The 19,085-nt window shown below is 30.3% G+C and overlaps 1 long non-coding RNA gene across 1 annotated transcript; it reads left to right on the forward strand.

Annotated features, from left to right (window-relative positions):
* Positions 1–3,385: 3,385 nt before the first annotated feature.
* On the forward strand, positions 3,386–10,856 carry LOC129966814 (uncharacterized). The gene is made up of 3 exons (XR_008784297.1): positions 3,386–3,697; positions 6,149–6,255; positions 9,752–10,856. It is a non-coding gene; the product is annotated as an uncharacterized LOC129966814 (long non-coding RNA).
* Positions 10,857–19,085: the final 8,229 nt, after the last annotated feature.

A 19,085-nucleotide genomic window follows, 5' to 3' on the forward strand; every position in this document is an offset into this window, starting at 1 on the left:
AATTTTGGACATATATATATATATATATATATATATATATATATATATATATATATATATATATATATATATATATATATATATATATATATATATGCCTTTTCAGCATATTTGACTTTTTATGGTGACATAAATGCATTAAAATCTCAAATATACTTCATTCGGGTATCTATATTCCACTTATACCGTAAAATTCCTTCGATACATCACTGAAATCATCTGTAGTCTTTTTAAAAAGAGCATTCAATGTTTTTAAAGAAATTTTTTAACACAATATGCTTTTTTTATAAAAGAACCAGAACAGAAATTTTAGAATAGTACAAAATTTTAAAAGAATATTACAAATTTGAAGAATGTGTTTATATTTTCCACTTCCTACAAGCCAGAGAAAAAAAAATCTGCGATTAGAATAAACAAAAAAAAAAGAAAATTCCACAAGTGCTTTTTTTTTATTCTAAAAAAATGAGAAAGAGATGGAAAATTGTAGAAAAATTGTTAAATATCAATTTCATTTCTTCTTGGGAAATATCATAAAAATGCAAAAGTTAGTTCTTGTTTTTCACACATCTATACTTTATCTGTGCAAGTTTAAGAAATATTTCAAGTTCACAAATATACATACTAACTTTTCTGTAATTTTAGAATTAGTATTTTGCTTTGAAAAATACAGAAAAAGGAGAAAAAAATCCCTATTGCATGGAAAATGGGATCTATTTTATAAAGTTATAGGGTTTAAAAAAAAGTCCATATTTTGTAATATAGTTTTTCTTGTTTTATAATTCTAGCCATTTTCGTGAAGGAAAAAAAAAATTATCTGCAATAGCAAGCAGATCTATAAATGAAACATTTTGGAAAATACCCATTGTCATTGGATAGTGCTGCCCTCTGCTGTTTATTTGGTGAATAATAAATTGAAGATAGCTAAGATTTCAATAATTCAAATGTGATACCATAATATGAGAGTGCTATTAAAAACATAACAATATATATCAAATAATTTTTGTATTATGTAATTTGTCTATATAATCCTGATATACTAAACAAAATTCTTCTTCTTAGCTGATAATATAAAAAATTCGTTAATCAAATTGATAATATTAAAGACATATCAATTAAGTTGATAACATTAAATATAATTTTTTTAGATTTTAAAACGGTAAAAAAACAGTTTTCCGCATAACTTAAGCTTTACCCTATTACCGCAAGAAGTCGTAAATGCTTACTTTAGTCATATTCAGATGATGACAGCACATATGCCCTTTATTCACATGTCATTAAGTGAAAGTATTAAATAATTTAAAATGCAAAAATCACTTAAAATGCATCATTATCTCGCATTCCCTAATATTATTATAAGAACTAAGATAATAATAATTGCCCCCAAACAGGATGTGTCATCTAATTACGAGGTAAACTTGTATGTTAAGGGTTAATAATAAATATCTTAATAATACAATCCATAGTTTCTTTCACTTGAATCTAATTTTATAAAGTTCAGTTCCGTGAAACAAATTTAAAAATCGCATTGACGTTTTCTTCCATTGAAATGAATGATTAATGCCGTGAATGATTATCAGCTTTTGTAATAAGTTTCCATCGGCATCTAAAGCATACACTAGAGCTAAGACTATTATAAAAAAACAATAAAATGTAAAATCAAAAATAAACGCCCATAAAATATATTTAATTATTTATTCTGGCCATTTGCCTTTTAAGCTATATACTTAAACCCTTAATATTGGTAATGGAAAAGAATTTATAATTTAAGCGAAGGAACGATTGTAGGGGAAGTACATAAAATAAGAATGTCTCTAAAATGGAATTTAGTATAGTTTAATTGTATTAACGCCCTGTTTTAAAGCAACACTAGGGCTATTTTGGAACGAACCTAGTAATTTTGAACCACGGTCAGATGACGAGGACGACACCTGAGCTCCAGTCTCTAAAATGGAAAGAGGGAGGAAAGTATATGGGAGGAAATGGACTCTGTAACCTCTGCATTAATCAAATGGTATACAGATTTATTGAACCTAATTATATGGATCATTCTCTTTGAATCAATTATTATTATCTCAATACAAATAAGATTGTATAACATATCTAAGATACTTCGGCATACTTTTGTCTTCAATTATTATGAGGAAACAAAATATAGAAAAATTCAGAAATTCGATGCACATCTCTGGCAACCTCTGTAATCAAACGAATGATTGAAATGATTTGAAAGAAGGGGGAGTCAAAAATAAAGACACCCACTAAAGAGTACGGGAGGAAATAGAGGTGTGGAAAAATTGCGTTAACCGAATGATTTAAGAATTTATTTAATTAAGTATATCATCCTATTTGTGACAGTTGTTGTTACTGTAATCCGTATAAGATTGTAAAGAAAGGTTATTTTTGTCTTTTTTAATGAATTTCTAATTTGGCGTAACAGAATATGGAGAATTCAGTCACTCAATTCATATATGCCACTGTAAGCAAAAAGAGTTTTAAAAAATAAAATAATAAAACATTTAGTTTAAAAGGTTACAGAAAACAGTTAAATTTTAAACTACAGCTACTAAACTGGCTGTGGTTCAGTAGCGACCAATGAAATCATGTTAATATATTTCAGTGCTCATACGTACTTTTTAATAGCTGGATTTGAAACTGAAATTTTTGATCATCTCCTCGCACTTCATTAAAATCTTCTGTGAACCTGGGCTAATTCTTTTTAGTTTAATTTAGTTAATTCAAACAAATGGAAGACTGGTTTTTGAACTAAATTATATATATCTTGGAAACAATCTCACACTTTTCAAGGGTGGCTAATTTTATCATGTTAGACCAACAGCTGAACCGAAACTAAGTCTCTAAATTTCCACACCGTATTAATATGAGAATTTTGAACCTAGCCCACACGCCCAGCGAATCGGAAATGGAATAGTATCTTGAAATAGCAATCTTCCTATCCTAAAGTCAACCCTAACTACCATGCCACAGAGTCCTTTGGCGTCCCTGAAAGAAAAACAGCTGATAATATTTAATATTATTTCTACATATGTTGATGGAACTACAGACCATCTTTCTTTTCATTACCAAAATTCTTTGGGAAAATTAATCGATTTTTTTGTTTTGTTTATCACTAAATGATGTTGAATATTTCCTTTAATGCTGCATTTTTAAGATATTGATGTAGGCTTTATTTGGATTCGAATCCGAATATCTTCTTGTATGTTGTTTAGTTTCCGTTTCCATGCCATTCGAGCGGCTGACGTGCTCAACTTTTATGAAGAAGAGAATAATGGATGATTTTCTCATTTGCATATCTCTAAGTTCCCTCAGCCATTAATCTATATATCATAAGTTGGTTCACCTATGATGTTTTTGCATGATTCACGTAATATCGTTTATAATTTTTCTGAAACTGCTAAGGATTTTGCGAGTTTAATGCGATTTTTTTCGTTTAATTCTATGCAGACTATTTTGGCCTCTTCTGATTCTTGTTGTCATAACAGACTTTTGCTGCTTTATGAAGATTAGAAATATTGAGCTGGTCATAATTTCGGCTTAAAAACTGTAATTATACACGAGGCAATCTTTTTTACAAGAAAATGGCTTTTTAAAATGAAGTCTTAAGATGCTCGAATGTCCTTGAGAATGGGTCTTGCGCCATGATGATAGCAGGATGATTATTTCGCACATGAAGGCTAAGAAAGTAAGTTATTTATGTATGCATAAATTTAACACTAACTTTTATTGATCAATTGGTTTTTCTATTTTGAATATTACGGGAATTTTTCACTCATTATAACTAGTTTAAGATAAACTTTTTCCCACTCAAAGATTTTTATCTCGGTTGATGCGTTACATGGAAATTTTTCAAGGAATTGAAAGCATTTTATAATTGTTTGCATTGTTTACTAGAGTGAAATGTCCCAATATGTCACTTTTAGTTACGTTTTTTTATTGTCGATTATACAGTGCATTTACCGTAGCCTCATTTCTTAAAATTTAAATAAACAGAACTTTTGTTAGTGTCGTAATTACGATTAGTGGAAATATTTTTTATTTCAATAAATTGCTACATGGAAGCAATAAAAGAACATGTTTTTACAATTGGAATGTTATCAATTAAATGTTTTAACAATAAGCAAGTAACTGCTGAAATTATTTTAAAGTAAAAAGCAAAAAATATAACATGACAATTAGAGGGAAAGCATCAACCCTGACTTAATTCTTATTTAATGGTTAAATTAAGCTACTTCTTGCCCGAAAGTTGAAACTAGTTTACAAACAGTTGCTTAAATTGGAAAAGGCAATTTAGGTAATGCAATGTTTCATTTTCCCTGAAAGCGGTAAAATAACAAAGTTGCATAAACTGGAATTTAAACAAGCCTATGTAGGAAGAAAGCACAGTAAAGAATCATTGAACATCAAATGTGGGTTCAAAAAAAATGTAACTAGAGGGTCACCTCATTGTAATTTATCACGCGCGTGCAAACAAGTGATAAAATCTATAAAATAACCTACATGGGCTCATGCATAGTGTTTTGGTATGAATACAAGAATAAAATGCTTTCTTTATTTGTGCTCGAAAAATTTTCCCCTTTTACATTACTAAGTACAATTATGGTCTTTAATTTGCTATTTTCTTTACTATTTCGAAGAATTTCTTAAATATTAAACATGACATTTTGAAAATAAAATTTAAAAAAAACTTTTAAAATATTTTTTAAATTCTCACTGTATATTAATCTTTCTTTTCTTTCTTTTTTTTTTTTCTTTCTTTTTCTTCATTGGCTAATTAAATGGCATCTTCCCTATCGGCAGAGTACCATCCTACTGAGTTAAAAAGTCATAGAATATTTGAGATGTTTGTGGGTTATATAATATTTTTAATCGAATTATGGTGTTTTTTGATTATTTTAATTTTAACTCATAAATTTGTTAATTTAATGCCATCGCGTCTGTTAAGAATTTTTAAGTTTCCGGCATTTCAAATAATGCGATCTTCCCGTAGGATTGAAAGACCGTTTCTAAACGGGATTTCTTGTAAACACTTAAAGAATTAAGGAAATTCCTTAATTTCTTAAATTTATGCTTCTAAAATTTCTTGCTAATATTGCATCGCTAATAAATTTTACCTCCAAGTTAACTGGGGAAAGAAAAGAATAAGAATTTTTAAACTATAGCTTTTCATATAACTACAATGTTAATGTAGCTGTAAACAAGGTTGAATGAAAATTAATCAAATAAAGTTGAAACGCAGTGTTTAATTTTTAGAACCACTTCGGGGCCGTTTAATTAATGTTTTAAATGTGAAGATTGTTTAATAAAGGTTTAATTTCATAGCCTTTTTCTGAACTAACTCTGCGTCGAGATTTCCATGGTAGAGGGGCTTTTCCTGAAATTAGCCGCCTTAGTTGACCAGCTTATTCGCCTATTTTCGCTAGTTTTAAATTGTTTAAAGTATTCAATATTAATTGCAAACTTTCTCTTACTTCATAACATTGAAAAAATGATTTTTTATTAATGCGTCATAAATGAGGTTCAAATTAAAATGTATAAAGCTAAATTGAAATTCCCGTTTTGGATTTAATGTCCGAAGGAAGCAAACTTTAGCACTGCTTTCATTTTAGCAAAATCACGCGATTGAGCGTTTCCATGAATGAATTTGAATTTCATCATAACATTAAAAATGTAGGTACTTATTATGTCTTAAAAAAATTTTTAAAATATTTAACTGAAATTAGTATTAGAAAGTTGATTTCTTTTATTATAATGTAAAAAAAAACCTTTTTGTAAGATTATAATTTTGAAGAAATGGTCACCAATTTCTGTAAGTCATAGCTATTACTCAACAAGCAATTCACGCTGTATTCTCTTGCTTTCTTTTACATTTTTCATCTGATTGAAGTATTGAGAGATAAAGCGAGCTCTCTCCAGATCATTTCTAATAATTTACAGTTCTATTAACTTACGAAGTGATGAATTAAATATAGCTGAAAAGGGTTCAATGAGTCTGAAACATTCATAAAGCAATTTTTTACTTTTGACTGTTGCTATTAGACACTAAGAGCGAATATTGTGCTGCATACGTTAACATATTTATATACATAGAAATATTTCAAAGGGTATTGATTTCTATTCTTTTACTACTTTTCAGAGTCCATCAATCGTAGGTCTACCCTTGGAAAGAGTTTCTTCAACATACCAAAGGCATAATAGTTCATAATATGAAATATCAAGTCTTCACAAACATATGTAGAAAAGGTATGTAGATAAGTTTTTCAGTCTTTAATTTTTCATGAATTTCTGTGGTATTTGTCAAAGCATGACTTGCAGCCTTGCTTTGTTGAAACTTAATTCGTTGAATCATTGGAATTAATGGAATTTTTTTCTGTAAATGTAAGATACAAAACTTGATTGTACGTAGTTTATTTTGGCATTTCCCTCGCTCTTGATTTCCTACTGTAGAACCTTATGACAATCGTAAATCCCTCACTTAACTTTCTTTGCATTGACAGAACCAGTTTTGTATATTTTTAATTTTCAGCAGTAAATAGCCCTAATTTTATTAGTCATGCAAGTAAACTATTCTGTATACTGTATCGAGGTTCATACGATTACCATTTCCTTTGTGGAATCTTGTATCAAATTATTTAACAAACTGTTCTGCACTGAGGCTCAGGCAAAGGCTTATGAATATTTTTAATCTCGAGTTGTAAACCTTAGTTTATTTTATTACAAATGTATTGAAAGACTTCATTCCTTTGATTTCTGCATTCGTGAATTTTCTTTTCAACCGGCGATTTCACTTTTGTAATTGAAACGCATAACTTTCTCGGGTATTCTTTTTGAATCTATCGACGTGGAAGTAATGATAAACATTTTCTATTTTCGATTAGTGTTTATTTTGCGCTTAGAAATTTTACTATCGTGCATTTCACAATGTTTTTGAATTATGGAATAGGAATATTTATCTTAAGAAAGCACTAATATATTCAAATGACACCTTGTTTACATAAAATATTTTGAAAGAATAAATTTAAAAGTAGCGGGTGATATTTCAAATAAATTGTTGCTAGACATCTTTATTGCAAAACAGTAGCACTTTTAAATTCTTTATGGAAGCCGTTTTAAAAATATGTAAATACCCTCTGTATTTTACAGGTACTTTTTGCTTTAAATAAGAAGTATTAAGATTAAAAATCGGTTTCTTTCGAGATATTAAAATGCAAAATTGAAATATATTTAACTTTACTGCGCCATTATAACAAGGAAGAGAAATTAAAATACACTCAACTGAGGTTTATGAAAGATTGGAAGACTCGACAATTGCATTGATAAATTTTTCCACATTGCGATCTACTTTTTAAAATTTTACGAAACAATTAAATTATTAGTTTTCGAATTTTTTAAATTTAGTACTCAAATTTAAGAAATTTCTTCTGACATTAGACATACATATTAGCTCACATTATCTTTGGTACGAGTTCTTAAAATCCCTTAAAGTGATAATTTCTTGATAATGTTCTCAAAACCAAAATCTAATTATTCAGAGAAATAATACTAGAATGTTGCATTAAATTTGGTTATTAAGAAAAATCCTTGTTGCTTTGTTTCTTTTAAATAAAATTAAGAATCGAGCAAGAGGGAAGAATGTCCTAAAAAAGCATGCTGTAGGCCGTCGGACCACAAAAAAGTATGTTTGCATACACAATGTAATGACAAGCATCAAGTTGATGCGATGATTGCGATAAATACTATGTATTGCAAAGGATATTCCTTTACAACTTTTCATCTAACCAGAATGTTTTAATTCTATAAATTATCAATAGTGGGGTATTCAGAAACTGTTGGGTTCAAAATTTTTAACAGGACTTGGGTTAATACATCGACTGTCGTGCTGCATTTTTAGTGTAATTTATGTGCCCACCACCTCCCACCCATACGCAAGGAGTTACATTTTGAATTCGAATTTGTCAGAAAATGGAATTTTTGTCTATTTTTTATTAAAACGGCTCTAATTTAACCGCTTAACTGTTTTACCCGTATGCCCTACGTGCATCGATTTATCGAATTTTGATAGTTGTAAGCAAAAATAAACCCTGCATAACGATTATAATTCAACGTTAAAATTACTTCGAATACATAGATAAGTGAAGTATTCAATGGATTTCCATTTGAATCAAAATAAGAAAACATTCCCAAAATAGGTGTCATATTATTAGATGGAGAAAATAAAACAGTTAAGTGGTTAAACTTGTATTGCTTAATTCAGAGTCGGAATTAAAAACTATTCTTCATTCTTTTCATTAAATTTTCATGCATTGTGCCCACTCTCTATTTCATTTTAGTTCATAAGGATTTGAACCGAGTCTTTACAAACTTTTTGAATGAATGCGATTAGAAGTACAGTTAAATAAACATGTATTATCGTGCAATTCTACGTTCTGTATCCTGGTTATTTATAATTCGCTTATTTTTCAAAATTATTTTATAACCGTTATTTTATTTTTCAAAATTGCTTACAATGTAAGCATTTAGTAAAAATATTGCATTAAAATTTTTTTATCGTTATTCTTATTTCAAATAGGCGTCTCTTACGCTGTATTCTGTTTTAGACCAAATTTTCATCGAGATTTTTATAGTTTTATAGTAGTCTCATTATCTTCGAATTAGTCAAATTCTAATACAGTAAAATTTCTTTAAAGAACCGCATGAAGAAAGTTTTGACTATAACCTTGTCTTTCTATGATTAATCATATTGAAATTTCAAGTATTTGGAAGACCAACTTAGGCAAATCTTGTGTAAAAACAAAGCATTGAAGTTGGTTATTAGATATATGAACCGAGATGTATAGTGAGAAATCAAATTTCTGTGTTAAATAGATACAATATTTTAAGGTATTAACTTTATAGAACTGAAATCTGCTAATAAGCCAACTGTATCTTACGACTATTGTTAATTTTATAGTGGCAGTCATTTAATAACAGCAGATACTAGATTTAAATGTTTAGAACTGCGATGTAGACATTGTATACAAATCGTAGATTACCTGGAGGATTATATGCCAATTGAGTATCAATTATTCTGATGGCTTGGATGATGTGAATAAATTTCTTAATATTTTAAAGTTATGCTAGCTTGTGCGTTAGCGTTCTGCAAGCGAGACTATTTGACTTATAGCTATTAAATTTATCCCACATATATTTTAAAAACTAAATGTGCATCACGGAACAACTTTAATTAAAATCAAATTCACCTTTAACGTTTTTCCATGATAACAAATATTAGTTGTCTGAAAATGTTGCACAAAAATGAAATGAAACTTTAAAATGGTGTACAATTGTCTAATTTGCAACAATATATTACTTTGGTGTCCTGAAATTCAACCGTTTTCAAACTATTTAATCGCATGACTTTCTTTCATTGTTGTAAACGAATGACTCTATTTAATATCTTTCTACTTTACAAGGCGCACTTACAAAGCGCCTTCTTTAATAGATATAACTAAAATTACAATATTGCGAAATTTATAAGAAATGAATTTATTTCATTAATGCATTTTGATGACATGGGACTAATCTCCATTGGAAAGATTCATGAACGTATTAAAAACGCAAGACAAATAAAATAACATGGCATAATGTCCGACACTAATGGAATCGGACATGAAACTGGATCTAAATCTGAAAACTAATATACTCAAAGACCCAAATAATCGCCTGAGGACTAATTCTTAATACAATCTCATCTTTTCAGGTCCAGTTTGTCGCAAAAGCAATTCATAATGCAGAGTATCCAGGCAATGCCCATCCTCATCTCCATCAATCAAGTCAAAGAACTGGCAAGTCATGCACACGCCGTCGCCGAAAGTCGCAGAATTATAAGTTGTCTATATCCCAGTAATGATTGCATATTGCCTATGAAAAAAAGTCGATGCTATCAAGTTACACTGTGTCCTGTTTTAAGTGGCAACACAAGAAGCTTTCATCGCTTTGGAAGACAGAGTAAGACCGCACAATTTAGAACATTCGTTTATCGGAACAGGCTGTATGACATTAAGAATTGTTCCTTTCTCATTTAGTCTCTCAGGAAATCATGATTAAAAACCTTTTTTAAAAATTTCGAATTTAAAAAATGTCTGCTTTTAGGGAAATTGAAATGTCGGGAAACTAATTTTACAAATAAGACGTTATCCTTCAGATATTCCCCTTGATTCATCAGATAACTTTACGTCATATTCAGCATTAAAAAAAATTGTATGTGATTTATAGATATCTTTTTCGTTTTACTCTTTAAAATGGATCTTATCTTAAAAATGGGAGATTTTATTAGTTTACAAGAACTGGAAGTAAAACCGTTAGTCGGTTTATTTGGTTTGAATGAACTAAAACGCTATAGCATGTTGCCATTCGAATTTCGTTAAACTAAATATGTGGAAAATCGGTGTTGTAGGCAAATGATTCAAATTTACTATGAATAAATGGATTCCCTAAGTAATTTTAACAAATTAAATTCTTAATATAATTTCTCAGTAATTAATCTACATAAATATCAGTCAATCGTGAAGAGTATAATCTTAAACCACGTGTATGAGGATAGTATTTTCCATTCCATAGAAGAAAAAATCTAATCAAATTAAAGCATTGCCCCAATTGTGGATTATATCAACCTAATTTTCGGCGATATGTAGGCAAATGAAGGCTATAACTGTTGCAGATGGCAATATGAATAAATTGAGTTTTCAGGTAATATTTCAATTATTAAATTATTCGGCGAAGGATTGAGAAGTTACAAAAAAGCGTAATTGGGGATAATTTGCTTTTTAGAATTAACATAAAATGTTAAGATTATGAAAAAAGAAATGGGATTAAAATGTGAAATGATTTAGATAATTTTAAGTATGCCGATTTAAACTTAATATATAGTCAAATGAACTATCTAAAGTCCATTAGGAAATAATAAAATTAAACAAGTTGCCTTAAAATTAATAGCAAGAATTTAACCCTTTAATAAGAGTACCCATCATTACGATCGCTAAATAGATCAAGTTTGGTTAAACGATGTAGAATTTGTTTCTATTGGGCAATATTCATTCAGAAAGCTTGTTAAGGGAAAATTTAGTTTGTGTAATTTTCTGGGTTATTCCATTTAAATTTCTGTAGAGATCAAATCTTCCAAATTTTCCGAACTGGGGGTCGTTATGAAAGATTTTCCTTGAAACGGAGCATTCAAGTATGTTCTGGATAGTTCAATAGTTAACTTATTAGAAATTATTTTTTTTACATAAGATTTGTTGACTGGTTAATAATGCATTTTGGCTGTAGGAGTAAGTAAATTTACGAAAAATCGAGAATTTTATAGAATTTCTCTTTGATATAAACTTTATAAAAGCAGCGAATTGGCATTTCATTACAATCAATATTGGAAAAACCAAGATTTCTGTAAGACTGAAGAGAACTCTCTCGATCTGTATTTATCGCATACTTTCGGATCTAAATGTTTATTTGAATATTATCAATAAATTATCACAATTGACCATTCATTCGTCACTCGGTTGCAGTTATTTTATTGATTTCAGAGCTCAATAGGGGTTTCTGATAATGTATCGCATTTAACCGTTTCAACAATTTCCAGGAAGGATTCGTTATTTGACTATATCCGGTTCGATATCAACTGTCGTTTAATTTGTTTAGATAGATTTTACCAAATTTTAGTAATCTCGTATCTGCAATAAAACTTGAGAAATAATGTCCTATGAATTTGAATCTTAATGCATAGTCTTTTCGTGCTGTCAATTATCTTGTTAGAGAGGTGTCGAAAATTGAGTATTTTATCAAGTGAATTTTTGGGATTTCATTCGAAGCTATGAAATCACCAAAAACTTTCTTTTAGATGCTTCACGCCCTGTGATTTCCAATATTTTCCGATTTAAACTCATTTGCTCAACAAAACATGAATTTTTTTTCCATGGATTCTGAGTTGTGTAGTCCTATATCCGTAGCAACGAGGTATTTCATTGGTGGATATCGACTAGAAATCTCTACAAATCTCGAACATAAAATTCCTGAAATAAGTTTCTTATCTTGCCATTTTCTTTCTTGTCTTACTATTTTATCTCGATAGAACATTAATCAAAAATAGGCTGCATTTTGCCTCGAGTCATTCATTACCAGTACTTAAGATCTTACTTTTCTACTCTGAATTTTTTGTCATATATGAAATCGGTAGTACTGCATGCACTAATTTTTGATCAAAGTGCTGGAATACGAGTAATCGGCGATATTTTTAACTTTCTATACTCGCCAACTAACTTTTAACGACTAAATCCAAGTTATTTCCTGTCCAGAGACTGAAATATATGCATGTGCTTAATTTCGCTTTTCCGATAAATACAAAATTCAAACGCAAGGTTTATTTTAAAAAATGCCTTCAGGAAAACTAATGACTGAAAAGAAATATCTATTACGAGAAAGATAAATTTCATTAAAATATTTCATGGGTAACAACAAATTATTGCAATATTTAAACCAATCCGCCCTTAAACTATTTCAAAATAAGATCTAAAACCACTTTGTATCCATTTTCCATGTACATAACATTAGTAAATCGTTAGATTATTGAAATTCGTTAAGAATCGTTAGATTAAAATGAACTTGAATTGGAAGAACATGAGGAAAAGACCAAGGTGATGCAAGATACAGATATTTAACTGTCTCAAGACTGATTGTTTTCATTTTCTTTTCGCCAATTTATGGGAAAATTCTTATTTAAAAGGACACTCTGCCGAAAGGGGGGTAGTGATACCTCCTCATAATATGAACGAAAGCTTCGAAGGAACTTCCTGTTAATTCATAAAAATAACTAAACGTGAAGTCAGTGCAGCAAAATGTGCTAGAGGGATATTTTCTGTCTTATGTTATATTTCCTCTCCACAACGGGCATTAAAACTTTCTCCATAGGATATCGTCTTTCCTTCACTTTATGGGTGAAGACATACACAGCGTTGAATTAGCTTTTATTTGCACATGTAATGAAATTTCTATCTTGACGCAAAAAGTGTAAAGATTAAAAACTGTTCCCAATTCCCGGAGAGGTAATGTAGGATATATGAACTGAGTGTGGATGCAGTAGTGTGAGGAATGGATGTGTATATAAGCCGTATATCTGGGGTATGGATAGGATAGGATAGGATAGGATAGTGTAGTGTGGCCTGGCTGTGAAGGGATAGTATGGATAATGCATGCAATGTGTGGACCGAGAATAGAGGAATGTACGTAATGTGTTGTGTCGACCGTGGTCTGTGAAGGTGTGTGGGTAATGGATGTGGTGTGTGGACGAAGGTTGGAGAAAGGAGTGTGGGTAATGGATGTGGTGTGTGGACGAAGGTTGGAGAAAGGAGTGTGGGTAATGGATGTGGTGTGTGGACGAAGGTTGGAGAAAGGAGTGTGGGTAATGGATGTGGTGTGTGGACGAAGGTTGGAGAAAGGAGTGTGGGTAATGGATGTGGTGTGTGGACGAAGGTTGGAGAAAGGAGTGTGGGTAATGGATGTGGTGTGTGGACGAAGGTTGGAGAAAGGAGTGTGGGTAATGGATGTGGTGTGTGGAGGAAGGTTGGGGAAAGGAGTGTGGGTAATGGATGTGGTGTGTGGAGGAAGGTTGGGGAAAGGAGTGTGGGTAATGGATGTGGTGTGTGGAGGAAGGTTGGGGAAAGGAGTGTGGGTAATGGATGTGGTGTGTGGAATGTATGTGTGCATGTGTGATAAATCCTCACTTCATTTTCCTACGTAGGCTAAATTGAATAATGCTAACCGTTGCAGTGTATGGAAATTTTTATTGCTGTAATATTAAATGGTCTGCAATTTTCAACTCGAAGTGTTATTTCTGATGTTTTATTGTGAATATTTTCCCATAATAACGAGAAATTTTATGTACATTTCATCGGAAATACTAGAAATAAGCAGTATTTATAACGTGTATTTTAGAAAATCCCAACCTTTTAATAATATTTTAATCACTGATTTCAGTGTACAGGATTCAGCTCTTGAATCAAAGGCTCATAAAATCTTTCTGGTTGCTAAGTTTTTCTTTTCTTGCAATTTCAATCTAAGTCCTTGATCCGATTTATCTTATGAACAAAAATTTTAAAATTTAAATATCTGCAACGAAGCCAGTAATACAGAATTTAATTTTCTTCTATAATAGAAAAGGGAAACAATGTCCATCTAAGTATATTGTTTGTACAGAGATGAGATGCTGGAGAATTAAAACCCTTAATTATAACAAGTGTGATAGCATTTCCAAAATTGAAACATTCCGAGGTTTTTCAATTAGAAAATTAAAAGTGTATGCTAAATTTTTCTACCCATTTTCGAAATCTTCTCATACTATTTTTTTTTTTTTTCGATTTGCTTCGATATTATACATTGGATTTTCTTGAAACGTGTAGCTTACAGTAGTAGCGTACATGTAGGTTTCTGTAACTTACCTATAATAAATTCATACTAAGATAATATCCACATACGAAATGAAATTCCAGAAATTCGGATGGGAAAAAGACCAGAGCTTGTAGCTGTAGCTTCATTTACTTAGGATAAATGTCAAACCGAAAGGCAACCCATTTGGGGATAATTACTATGTTGACAGTTTAAAATAATTCATTTCCGAAATTTTCTTCAATAATTCAACGTTTTCCATTACTAGAGAAGTCCATCCTTCCATGAATTTGAGCTCCGGAAATCAATTATTACTTATAAATGAAAGTGACAAATGAATGACCAACTGTAATAACTTATTGATATTATTCAAATATTGAGATCCGAAATCATACGTAAAATATAGATCGAGAAATAGTTCGTGTAAACCTTCCGAGATCTTGATTTTTCTTGTATTTATTGGATTGAAATGCAAACTCATTGTATTCAAAGAATCGGATATCAAATTTTAAGGTTAATAAAAAATTCTCTAACTAGAATTCAGTTTTTGACTAGTAACTAATTACATCTTTATATCGCTTAAAAACTTCCATCCGGAGCATTCTCAAATACTCAATAAAGAGGCAATTCTCTCGCAACAACTTTCATTTCAGAAAACTTCTCATTAGGACGGGTTTGAGCTGTATAAGCCTATAAACTAAATTCAAAAGAATAATTGCAGGAACAAAATTTCTTTTCAACGCGCGCGCTTTTTAAATGAATATTGTCCTATTTGGGTAAAGATTAGCATCGTTAAACTGAGCTTGGTCGACCTGACGATCATAATTATCTGTACTCCCATTAAACGGTTCAATACCTAAAACAATTTGGAGTACTTTTTTATTTAATCATTTTTTACTAGTGAAATTTCCATAGATCCTTTTACTATTAAATAAATCCAAGTTTGAATTCTTAATTATCCAATTCTTCTCCCACTTTCATCCTATTCCTTTTTCAGAATCTTAAAATTTATGATGACCCTAAAACGGCAAATTATTCCAAGTTTTTTGTGTGTGTGTTTTGACACCTTTTCTTAATCATGTGGAATAATTTTAATATTAAAGTAATATCTGGAAGAATAATTTATTTCTATTGCCAACTGGCGGTTATAGCCTTCATTTATCTACATATTGCCAAACATTATACTAATATAGCTATCTTTTGCGGTAATGTGTTAATTTCTGATAATTTTCTCCTTGTATGAAGACAATAGGTTGCATCACATTGAAAACATATTTAACTCTAGGTATCAATAAGCTTTAAAAATAGCATTTATTCATTGTGTGTACGAGTCGATTACTGAAATAAAAAGATCGAAATTGCTAAAACTAATCAATTTCATACAGCGATGGTTTGTTGTATACCTCTCCAGGTAGATTAAAGATCTTGGATTATATTTTTGATTTCATTTGATTATACTGAACTAGGGAATTTTAAAGACGTAAGCTGATGTGGATTTCATCTTCTAGATCTGTAGATGTATAAAATCCTGTAGACTTCATATTTATTACTGTTGTGAAATCGTACTGGTCTTAACCAAAAACGCTTGCGGCAAAACAACTATAAATATTTAAGTCGTAAGAAACTATTTCGTTAATAAATATCAGTCGGAAAAAATAGTGACTAAGATGGGAACTGGAAGTGAAATCATTAACTAATGAATCAACAGAAATAAACTCCATTTTTAAGAATCCATCAGTTTATTAGTCGTATTTAAAAAATTTTAACCGCCGGGGAATATTTGTTGGATGATATCCTTCCGTCGATAAATTTAATTTCTCTTAAATTTTGTACTGGCCCGTTTTTAAACTCTTTCCATTAGGAAATTTTTGTTTGATATGGAATCAAAGTAATCTGAATGAGTAGGAATGATCAATCTCTTGATGTCATGCAGTTAGTTTTTGTCAAGGAATACAAAATAGAATTTTTCTTGATTTTAATCAAAGTTGTTAGAGAAATGGTACAAACTTTTCCTTGCGAATGAATGGACAAAAAAAAACTGAGTTAAAAGCTTCAGAAAAATGAAGCTCTGAACATTATGAACTTTTGAACAAGTCTGCTGATAAAATCAATTTTCTATGCAATCACGAAGTAGATTCACTCAAAGAAACTATTTGAACTAACGAACTCTACCAAAGGAAACTGCTACATTTGTTGGAAGACTCTCCTGGAATGGATGGATATTCAAGGATATGGATAGATCAGCTAATAGTTGAAGGACTTGGTAAGTTGAGTTATAATGTCAAATTAATTTTCAATTTGAAATGAAATTATTTTTTAATTCACTTTTTACTATATTTATGATTTGCATTCTTTATCTTAATCTGAAATTTATACATATAGAACCATTCGAAACTTATAACTTATTTGTTATAGAAATCTTAAAGATTAGATAAAATTGTTCGCAATTGAATGTTTTAAAATATACTAAATTCCACATTCTAATGCAGTAGAAGTTTCTTAATCATTTCCGTTTAACTTAGTTTTTAAATTAATTTCATCATTGGAAAACTGAACTTTATATCTTTATTTTCTTTATTAGAAGTATTCGCCATTTATTTCAAATCGTTATCGTCTAGGACCCAACTACTCTCCAGTCCAAATTATTAACGGGAACGCCTAGAAAGGCATGTTATTTCGGCGATGTCAAATGGTACTCTAGACCTTTTTTAAAGTGTTTTTCAAAAACCCGATTTCTTTTAAATTCTTCTCCAACTGAGACCTCGATGCAATTCTATTTTCAGATAAATTTGTGGCTGACAGATTTAGACAAAAGCTGCATTTTATTTGTTTGGCTTGATATATAAGAGGGATTCGTATCTAATCTGTTAATTCGATTCCTTTTTTCAGATCTCTCAAGAGCATACTTGAACTAAAGCACTATTTCTGAACACGTTTCAGAACTGTATCTTGATTCACTCTTGGAATTCCGGGTCTTCAGAAGAATGTTACAGGTTGAGACCAGTTCTTCGTGACATTCTGACAGTCAGACTTTTGAGCCGTGACGTCGAACCAAATCAAGCAAGCTGACAACTTGGAAACATCCAAAATTGTAAAGTAACTCTTTTCTTAATGTTTCGTTATAAATAAGGAATTCAACAACAGTTTAAAATGTGATGTATTCATTTGGTTAGCAAATTACGAAATTATCAAAGAAATCGATATATTCTAATCTTTACTAGTGCTATTGTTCTAATGCCTTTTTAATACTTGGAAAGTGAATACTTTTTCAAATTTTACATTGTGCGCCAAATAAATGTAGTCGGTGTACACATGGGCATTCTGATAGTCATGTATCTCACAGCTGAGCATAGTCTTTCGAAATTTTTCCGAGAATTAATGTACCGCTTACAAAGGCCACTGATGAATGTCTTGATGTTTAATATTTTGGGAAAACAGAATAAATTCTCGCTTCACAATGAATTTATCAATCTCAATTAACAATATTTGTTCAAAAGTTTTTTAGAAATACTATTATATTTGCAAAAACTCGAAATTTAGTTTCTGCAGACATTTTTGGATTTCAAAAAAATTCTAGCTTGGTAATAAAGCATTACTTTTAATATAGGTTCGTAGTATCTTTGAATTTGAAAGAAAAAATTGATCTTGCATTAAAGGCGCGCAATAAATTCGTTGCTTATTCAGATTAAACTCGGCACTTCATTCTGGAGGATCAAACGATAGCTTGGAGGAATTGGTATTGTAGCTTGTAAAATATAATAAACAGTGCCAAAGTTTTATTTTTTTCTTAACTTCCAAATGAATTTAAACTGATTGTGCGATTTACAAACAGCCAATTTTGTTGGGCTGCTAATATTCAGTTCAAAAAATTGTACATTCTTAATTCTGCAAAATATGGAAAACCCTGGGCCAACCTTTAACCGATTACTTAAAGAAGGCCCACATCAGAGTGCTGTTAGCTTAGTTCTTGATATTTCTAGAATTGTATTAAGCAGGTCAAATGGCCTGCCCATATTTCCAGAAGTGCCAAATGAAATAATTTACGAGTTACCTCATTCTAAAATTGTAGAATTTAAGGAAGGTTTAAAATGAGATTCGTCAGCCAGATATTTTTGGAATATCGGTCTAACACGATAATTCAACGAATGAAATTTGGTTTGTGATTATAGTACCAAACTGCAGATATCGATCAAATTTTGAATGAAATTTTGTCTGCTTGTCTATCTTCATGTGGGCATGTTAATTCAAAGCTAAGATTTAGTTAGCATATTGTTTTATCATAATTATTGTGTATATATTGACTCAAATCCACGAAAGGATCCATCCTGTGTCAGCCCGTTTGTTCATAGATATGTGGAAATTATTAATGAAAATTGTAACTTCGTAGATAAATGAAATTTATGCATTGTCACTAAAGTTCTAATTTTGCATAATTTTTTTTTCCTAAATGGGATAAAATGGTAACCTTAAATCAAAGCGAGTTATTGTAATTATGTTAAAGAATTGGTTATAACTACGTAACTAAAATAAAAATTGTCTTTTTATTATCACAATAAACTTGATTTAGCTTTTAAAATTTCTCGCTGGTTCACATTTAAACTGTAAATTTTATGCTACAATTTTATCAAAATCGTTTAATAAAAAGAATGAAAATCATT

This window comes from Argiope bruennichi, chromosome 4 (assembly GCF_947563725.1).
Source record: "Argiope bruennichi chromosome 4, qqArgBrue1.1, whole genome shotgun sequence".
Lineage (NCBI taxonomy): Eukaryota > Metazoa > Arthropoda > Arachnida > Araneae > Araneidae > Argiope > Argiope bruennichi.